We start from the raw sequence: 10,389 nt of genomic DNA on the forward strand, positions 1-10,389 counted from the left end.
GAGCATTTAAGTTGCTATAGTGTTAGGGCAAACTTAATGATGATACCTTAATTATAAAAGTAACCACGATAATAACATTCTGTCAAAAATAAACCACGATAATAACAAATAGTTAGTTTAAAAATTTACTATTTCACAGCATAATTAAGCTTCAAATAGTAAAAAAAAATTAAGCTTCAAAATACATGAACTATTATAAAATTTCTAATTAACACTCTTCAATTCTTACAAATAAAAAAAATCTATGACAATTAGACTATGTTTATTTAAAATGTTTCAAAGTGTAAACTTTTTTTACATTATCATCTATCACAAATTATTATATAATAAATTTATTATTTTTTATTATAATTATTTTAAAATTGTACTTAAAATTATTCAAATAAATATAACATGTGTGAAAATAAGATTGACTCACGCTCACACATTGCAAATATTAATATAATAAAAAAAAAAATCGTTACAAGCTCTGTATTATTTTGGCTGTAAATGGATAAGCCAATTTAGGGGTAGTTACGCTTCTGCATTTTCTATAAGGCAGTCCTTTACCTTGTCTATACAAAAAATATGGGCTGTTATAATTTTGTTCCTTATTTAATTAATTTTTATTTTATAATTTTGGTTTTTTTTTCTTCACAATATTGGCTCCAGTATTTAAAAGATTCGTAATTTTGATTCAATAATCAATTCATATACATTTACTTTTTTTATTTTTACATTTTAATTAGCTAATTATTTTTTATAATACCTTAAATAAATACGTTAAATTCAAGGTTTAATGAACCAAAACAAATATGTAAAATAAAAAATTGAACCAAAATTATAAAATTTCTAAAATGTGAAAATTAAAATCACTTAAAAAATATGAAGATCAAAATTACTTATCAAGAATTAAAGGAGATGAAAATTAAATTTTAGTCAAAAATATGTTGTCTACTCAATTTGATTCACACTTTTTAATTTTCATAATGAAATCTTGATTATGGTTATGTTGTGGATGTTTTAAGGTATCACAAATTATTCTCAAGAATATGAAGATGGGAAATCCCAATGTTTATTAAGGGTTTTAAAAATATATATCCAAGTGGGAAATCCCAATGTTTATTAAGGGTTTTAAAAATATATATCCAAGACATCATTGATTCCCAAAAATATTAAATACTCAAATTTGTCAAACTTCTTATTTTCATGATGAATGATGAGTATCTAAATTCTACATGTAACTTCCTTCTTATAATAACTACCCATTCCAACTATCCTATTTCTTATTTCTTCTTTTATTTTTACTTTTTGATTTTTTAATTAATTAAATAATTTTATGAAATGATTAAATACCAACCAAACATGTTGATGGAATAATATTCTCCAAGAAATGTAATATCTTGAAACAAAACAACCCTTTGTGTTTGTTAGAGAAGAAGTGAACAAAGTAAAGGGGATGACAATGATTGTGGGGAAAGGGGAAGAGAAACATCGTGAAAAAGTGAGGTGGGTTTTGGTGGTGGGTGGTGGGTGCAGGACAATAATAGTAGTATTTTGGAGCTTGGGATTTTGATTTATGTGGTTCTCTACTGTTGTGGGTAAGGTTTTTGTGTCTGGGATTTTGATTCATGGGTAGTAGTTTGTGGTTTTGCATATCATGTGTTTTTAATTTTATGTTGTTTTTAATTTTATGTTTTAGATATTTTGCTTATTATGTATCCTTTTCTTTTCTTTTTTAACTTTCAAACCATTTAGACACATTTACATCACCAAAAGAGTTATAACACCTTAGAATTGTTAGAAAATATTTTAGAACTAACATTTTATTATGTGACTATCACGTAGAGGGATGTAACTCAATTAAATAAAATGAGTTATTATAAATTTTTTTATATTTATCTTCAATTTTCATGGATAAAAAGACTCAAAATTTTTTTATAAGAATTTATTTCATTTAAAAAATAACAAAATACTTATAAATAATATATCAATTCAACATTTCAAATTTTCACCCCTATAATAAAACAAAATAATAAATCATAAATTTCATAATACTAAAATAACAAAATCTAATACTACATTACTACTTAGATTAGATAAATTCACACAATTATATATAAAACATAAGTTTTTAAAGATAACACTTAAATAACTAAAAAAGGATAAATACCATTTAAATAATCCATAAAATAACTTAAATCGATTAAATGAAATGCTCAGTTGATGAACATTTTGAGTTAAATTTTTTAATCTAACAAATTCAAATTTAAACCCATGAGCCTACCAAGTTTGCTATGAATCTAAAAAAAGTTTATTGACAAATTATCTCAAAACGTACCAATGAACTCGTAAATTCATATAAATTTATGAGTTAACTTAATAAGCATAATGATATTCCAACAAATAAAAACAAGTATGTAACATTGAAATATCACCCATATCAAAAAATTTAATTAGAAAAAAATTAGGGGGACCTTGTACATCCATCCATCCCTGGATGCGAATATTAATTCTCTCTAATGCAATACGATACCAAATTAACACGCACGTAATAACTCAATTCTAAAATCTTATTTAAATAGAAAAAAAAAATTCAACCTTATAGGATCTTAGTATATTCTTTACAATATTCAGGAATGAATAGCATAAATTTGTAAAATATAAATATTTATGGATCAATCAACATTAAGATTAAGATATATAGATTTTAATATTATATTAAAATTGAAATTTGAACTCAAATATAACTTAATCTAAAAAATTAATTGAAATATATAATTGTACAAATATTAAGAGGAATATTTTTTTATCTTAATTTTCGATTATTAAGAAAAAATAATTTTAACTAATCTGAAGTTGGACTAATATATTATGAGGAATGTTTAATTTGTCTTTATGCCGATCACACCTTTTTATTCTTATTTCGGGCAAAATGAGGATTACAGATGAATAATATTATTACCCACACAACCTGGATCACAAATACATTTAACAATGTACGTGGCTAGCTTTATCCAAATTAGAGATTGTTGTGGTGCATGTTTAAGTCTATAAAAGGAGCGATTCGGTAGGGTCATTTTTATTTATACAGTTATATAAAATTATTAAATTTATTATGTCGGTTCTATATGACAAAAAACTTGCATTTATAGAATCTCTAAATAGTTATAGGCATTATTATTGAGTCAAACAAAATAGTTTTAGTCATATTAAATTATAATAATAAATTGAGTCGGCTAAGATGTATTAGTTTCTGGTTGAATCGAGCCTGGACTTGAGAAATGACAAAGAGATATTATTACTTGAATTAGCATGTATAGGTTGAGTTACGTAAGAAATTTAACTACACCAAAAGTAGATTTAATCAATAACTCGATTAATTAACAACCAACTTTTTTCATATTCGCATTGGTTAAAAATCAATTTTAATATATTGACTCGGGATAATAATTATCCCAAAACAATTGTCTAGTTTTTAGATAAACCAAGTCAGGTCAAACTATGTATATAGATTTGCTTGAATAAGTTTCTTTGAAAAAATTTATACGAAAAGAATAATTAGATGAATTTTCTATTAATTAATTTATAAAAATTCGTTCATATATTTATCAAATTATGATTGTAAGACTCATCCTTATGGGAGTCTCACTAAAAAAACAAATCAGGATAATAAAAAAAAATGACATTCCAAATAATGAAAAATTATATCCTAGATTAGGGGAACCTACCCAAATCCCATCATGCTTAGCTACCCCACTAAATTTTATCCAAGTACCTAGCATTATATTTAGTCCCAATTTTTCTTTTACTACAAAACAAAACCAACAAATATAAAGGAGGGTATAAGCTGTAAAAGGTAGAAATGCTTGACTGGGCCTCACATGCATGTTTTTGTCTTGTGGGTCACTCGTCCTAAACATTTTCGATCGTGTCACTTAAACCAAGAAACCACATGATTAAGTACGTTAGTAGTTTCAAGTTAAGTGTTAACGGAAAAAAAATTAAGAATGAAAATAAAAGAGGGATTCTTCCAATCTCTTTTCAAGTGTGCACTTATACAGTAAATTTGGTGGTAATTTTTATTACAAGTTACTCATGCTGATTATAAAGTGAAAATTTCAAGATCAGACATGGTAATTGCTAGGAATAAAAGTTACGTTGTTGTCGTGCTTGTGTGACACATGAATACTAAGTTGTTAATGTTGGTCAACAAATGGTGTATTCCTTTCTAGTTTATTATTTGTTTCGACAATGTTCCAGTGTTCCCATGGCATTAACGGATTAACCAGACTAGCTAATTGAGGCTTTGTACTTTGTAATGTCCTTTGTCTTATCGTTTACATTAAACAAAACGACAAAATAAAAGGGAAAAGAGAACAATGAGAAAACAAATTCTTTTATTTGAACGTTTAAAATGTCCTATTGGTGATGGGAATGATTTTACTATTTTATAGAATTGTTTAATTTATTTTTGATTGATTTCTATCATAGTATTATTCAATCGAATGTTAGCAATAATTATTAAGCCACCATCGTATAAAATTTAATTGTTATGGTTTTCCCCAACATGCAACATGCGACATGCACCGAACAGTTTGATGAGATGAAAGCCGTCATACTCATACCCACTACCTAACTCCTTAAACTTTTATGCCACCAACAGTAAAAAGGCTAGAGCTCTCTCCCACCATTGATGTGAACCCTATACTTAATAATGCACCCTCTAAATTTCCTTTTCATTTTTTTTATATTAAAGTTTAGAATGATAAATATACAATTTATTTTTGGAAGGAACTCCAACAAGTGATTAAGGATCTAGCTAGAACAATTTTTCACATAATTTGGATATCTTTCATGCCACTTATCTTATTTAATGGACAATCCTCCTATGTAAGCAAAATTCCTGCTATCTAGAGACTTATTGAGTAACAATAATCTAGATCGAATTGTTTCTAGTTCAATCTTATACAATATATTTGGGTGAGTGCTTGTAAATTTTATATTAAATTTTGTAAAATTAATTTTAGTTACAAGTGAATTTTAGTAAGAAATTTATATTGGAATACTTCTATTTAAAAAGAAGTTTAATGACTACTTATTATTAATGTAATTTTTTTCACTATAGATAAATTAAAAATATCTATTAATATGATTTTTTAGATAATTATTATAAATAAACAATAATTTATCATTGAATGAGAGTATATAACTGCTTTACATTTTAAGTGCACATGATATTTAATTTCTCTTTTAAAAGTAAGCTCGTAGTAAGTTTTAAAATAAAAATTCACAACCTAACATAAAAGGCTATTCAAGATTCGAGCTAAAACTCCATTTGAGAGGAGACAAAGGCGCAGAACCGAACAACTTACAAAAAGGGATAAACTCATCTACGTTTGTAAACTTAAGTTTATATTGTCCCAAGGGATATAACCAAACATATGCTACCTGTTAACTGAGAAGATTGATTGGTGCAATTTTTTAAAATGTTTTGTATGATTACAGCAAGAGCAAATCTAGCATGTGTACAGTATTTCTTGTGTAGAGGCTTGATTTGAATCTGTGTGACAAACTGAGACTAGATCATCAAATTTGACTTCTAACTTAGCCTTAATTTAATTGACAACTTTGCCATGGGGAATTTATCATGTGATCCTTTTTGAATGCTCGAGTCCTGACCCCTTGAAAGCTAACTTCTTAACTATCGTGTGTTGGGGTACCTTTTATGGGTTGATTTTGCTGTCATGATAATACGACGTCATGCTTTATCTTTTTTGAATTGTGTTAGCTGCAAATATGAAAACAAATTCCAATTGAAATTTGTTGGGCATGTGTATTGTTTAATAATTATCTGCTGAATTTTTATGATGAATAGTGGAAATTTTGGACATACATTTGTAGACTTGTCAGTTGTCCCTGTCAATTTGAGTGTTAGTGTGGAAAGAAGGCTTGGATGGAGCTTAATGGAAGTGTAGCTGAGCTAGTCTTAGAAAATATTATGAAAACATTTGATTTCTAAACTTTATTGAAGAATTGGAAGTTGAGCTGGAAAAAGAAACGGGTTGAAATATATAAAGATATGAAAGACTCATATAAGAAGTCAACAGAGATTTTACTTTCAAAGTTACAATTATAGGGGGAAGACTGATATGTTTATCTCAAGGGAAATGAAACAAGAGTTGAGAATATATATAGAGAGAGGAAGGAAAATGAAACAAGAGGTGATGAGAATATATATATATATATATATATATATATATATATATATATATATATATATATATATATATATATATATATAGGACTTATCATATGAAAATCATTGTTTAATATGACAATAAAAATGATTAATCTTAATCTTTAAATTAAAATAAAAGATCGAGATTAAAAAAATTTAAATTCAAATTAAAATCTCATTTAACTATAAAATCTCTATAAGATTTATTAAATAGAAAATTAAATATTTTAAAGATTTAATTTACGTCAAAATTGTTATTACAATCACCATCGCTACTATCATTATTGTCGTGTCACCAATATGACCGTTGTTGCCGCTGCCACCGACAGTAACAATCATGTTGGTGGCAATGACGACGATCATAGTAATAGTGGTGACGATGATAACGGTGACAACAATCATATAGATAGGTTGGTAGTGATGGTGACAATTGACGATCATGATGGTGATTGTAGTAGCGGCTATGATAATTATGGTGAAAACAATCATGACGAAAGTTTAAGATATCTTAGGATATCATAAATTAAATCTTTAAGATATTTGATTTTTTGTTTGGTAAATCTTCATTTATAGTTAAAGAAAGTTTTAATGTAAATTTAAAATGTTTTAATCTTGACATTTTATTTTAATCTAATGGTTGAGATTAGTCATTCTCATTTTCACATAAGATGATTATTCTCATATGCGACGACAACAATAAAATTTTATTTTTTGTCATATCTATTAGGCATCTTGATTATATATATATATATATAATCTTGATCATCCAAGTTAGCACTTTACAATAGAATATAATTTGAGACATTATTCTTGGTGAACATTGGAGATTAGAGATAAAGCATTTCTATTCTCTTACTTTCTTAAAATAGACAAAGCTACTTTTTTTTTTAGTTTTCCCACCTCATTTTACTATAAGTAAAGTTACTTATGCATTAAGATACGCATTCAAAGAAATAAAGATAGCTAAAAAAATTGGCTCCATTTATTTTCCAAAATATCATACATGCTAATCACCAAAGATCTCCTGGTCATAGAAACAAAACATCATCCAGACCTTTTATTTTGATGTGTGGCATACTGGCATTCCTTATTCTGTCAGCCACCCATTTATCTTAAGAATCACTATATTAAACTTAAATTACTAGTGTATTTTTTTAACTTAAATTAATCCTATATCTATAAGCAAATAGATGGATAGATACTAATTCCAACTTACTAGTAGTCCACTGTTCATATAGTCACTGTAGAAAATTGAGTCAATTATTTCAAAGACAGAAAGATTACTTAATTAGCACACGGGATTATTCAAGAAGCTAATTCAACATAAGTTGTTACAAGTTTCAGTCAGCTTATGCAGGCATGTATCGGTTAACCACCTAACTCTAACACTGGACACCAAAGTCCACTTAGATTTTAAAATGATCACTCAATCTCCAAATTCCCATCCCTCACTTGGTTAAAGAGTTGCTTTCTCTTGAACAAATCAAGACATTTATTTAAGTACATAGCAGTTAACTTTTCTTCTCTTCACCAATCCATTAAAGAGAAACCCAATTTGCCAAAACTATGTAATTTCATTGTTGCTTATAAAACTGACAAAATGTCTCCTATGATCTAATTTCTAAACATCATTGACTTTAGCATCTATAATTTAGCAGCACCGACTAAATGAATCTAGCTAGCAACTATTGATCATCATAGCAAGATCCTTGAAAATAATCCTTATCCACTTGTAAACAAAGTAACAAACAAAGGAGGGGTAGATTAATTACAACTACAGGTGCTCCCCTCTCTCAAAATCCCTTCTTTCTTTCCCTTTAGTGCTGCACAGTGTTGAAAAAGACTACACAAACCATCAACATCTTTTTCCTTTCTAAACTGCATGATTAAGTACTCATTTCTGATGAGGTTGACTTGAACACAAGAGATTTTATAAGTAAATCAGTACTAATTATACCTTGAGAACATTGGCAGCAGCTAAGATCTTTGCCCCTGGTAGATAGATGCAACTAGCTTCTTACTTTCCATGAAATACTTTACCAAAGCAATAACTGACTGGTTCAATGCCAAATAAGCAGGGGATCAACCACCAAGTATAACTACTTAACTAGAGCATCATAGCTTGGTGGGTTCACACTCATGCCAACAAAAGCCTTTGTTGAAAATTTGTTCTAGAGTTGTTCCACCTACTGGAACACTTAGGACAACTCCTGTGTCAATCATTTTCATTCCTCTCGTTAGATCATTTGTTGCACTCATAGATTATTTTCTAATAATTGATGTAGTTCACAAATCACGTTAATTTGTTGAAAAAGTATGTAGCATAAAACATTAGTTTACTTTCCCATTTCTTTTTGAGAGAATTCCCAGAAAAATGTTCTCATTAAAATAATTACTATAAAGAACTGTAAACTCTCATAGTGTCTATTAAATCTGATTAAAGTCAGCATTATAATTTGCAATTTCCTTTTTTTTTACCCATTAGCTCTAGCCTCTATACCTCATTATCACACTAACAATGTAAAGAGCTTTTACACACTCAAGGACTATGATGCATGCCTGGGTAAGAATCCACTTTGAATTATATTTATTATGTTCACATATACTATGTTGATGTTAAAATTATGCATGTAATCATCGCTAATTTGCATAGCCCTTTTCTAACCCATTGCTGCTACTGCGTTATCCATTTTTGTTACTACATGCGATAATGAATTGTTGTTTACAAACAACTGTTTTTTTTTTATATCTTCCATTAATTTAATAATTTTAAAAACAAATCGAGCTAGTCTAATAATAATAAAAAAAGCCCATGGGTTTACCAAAGCATTCATGGGAACATGATCGCAAGAATAAAGCCAACACGTTGCATGCTAATTGTCATTGAAAAAAAAAACAGAGTAAATTATGCAAACCTCATGAGATTTAAAGAAATTATATGCATCTTTCTTTTTTTAAAAAAAACTTACACAAACCTCGTTTTAGATTTAAAGAAATTATATATATGTCTTCTTTCAATTTTTAAAATCTACACCGATTCCCTAAATGTCATTCAAATATTTGACAATAACAAATCAAGCAATTACACATGACATTTAATAAGTATTTTTTCTCACAAATATCCTTATCTTCCTCCTTGAGTATGACACAATTTTGATAAAAAAATTAGGTTACAAAAAACTTAGGTCAAATGAATACCATAATGAGCAACAAAACAATAAACTAACCTCATTCCAACAAACTTATAAGTTAAATGAATAATTATAGGTTTTAAAAATAAAATGAAATTACTCCAACCAAACAATCAAAGATCCAATACATAAAATTACTTGAACTAACTCCATAATAATAATAATAACATTAAATTTAAATATATTTTAAAAATTGAGTGAAGGTGTGTGTAATTTTCTTAATCTCATGGGAGGTTTGAGTAATTTATTCAAACTAATATAATTGAAACAATTGGAAAGCGTAACATCAAGTGGACGTGCCGGAGTGGTTATCGGGCATGACTAGAAATCATGTGGGCTCTGCCCGCGCAGGTTCGAATCCTGCCGTTCACGCTTTTTGTAAATTTTGTAAAAGGCGCATAAAATGGATTTTGAGTAATTATTTGATTTTTATTTTAAAAATAAATTAACAAAAAAGTAACTATACATGCTAAGAGTTTTTTTTATAAAGGAAACCAGCTTATATTTAAAATTCCTTTAGAAGAAAAATGTTCTCATGACATTGTGGATAGAAAAATGTTCTATTTTGTTTGTAAAACATGCAAGAAGAAATCTCTTATGAATTAGGAGGAAAATCAACTATCGGTTATACTATAAGAACTGAACTTAAAAAAAATTATTGTCGAGAAAATTCAATAACTCGTAACTTTTACATTCTAAGATCTAAAATCGTTTGGAATATTTTACAGTACTATAAAATTGTGTTGCATTGTTGGTGTTAGCTACCAATTTGTTCGTCAATACTCTTTATTTTCATCAAGAAATTGTATTGTTAGAGAACCTAAATGCAAATCATTAAAATTCTTAGACATTATAAGATTAGTGTGAAGTTTATTCAGATCCTTAAATGGAAAAAGTTGACGAAATTGTGGATAGCTCAATTTTTCCCACCAAGTTCTACCCAGTAATATGACGGGTGTACTTGGCAATATATGGCAA

General features: G+C 27.8%; 1 non-coding gene across 1 annotated transcript; it reads left to right on the top strand.

Moving 5' to 3' along the window:
- Positions 1 to 9,701: 9,701 nt before the first annotated feature.
- Positions 9,702 to 9,783, top strand: TRNAS-AGA (transfer RNA serine (anticodon AGA)). The gene has a single exon. It is a non-coding gene; the product is annotated as a tRNA-Ser (tRNA).
- The last annotated feature ends 606 nt before the right edge of the window (positions 9,784 to 10,389 follow it).

Source organism: Glycine max, chromosome 14, assembly GCF_000004515.6.
Source record: "Glycine max cultivar Williams 82 chromosome 14, Glycine_max_v4.0, whole genome shotgun sequence".
Lineage (NCBI taxonomy): Eukaryota > Viridiplantae > Streptophyta > Magnoliopsida > Fabales > Fabaceae > Glycine > Glycine max.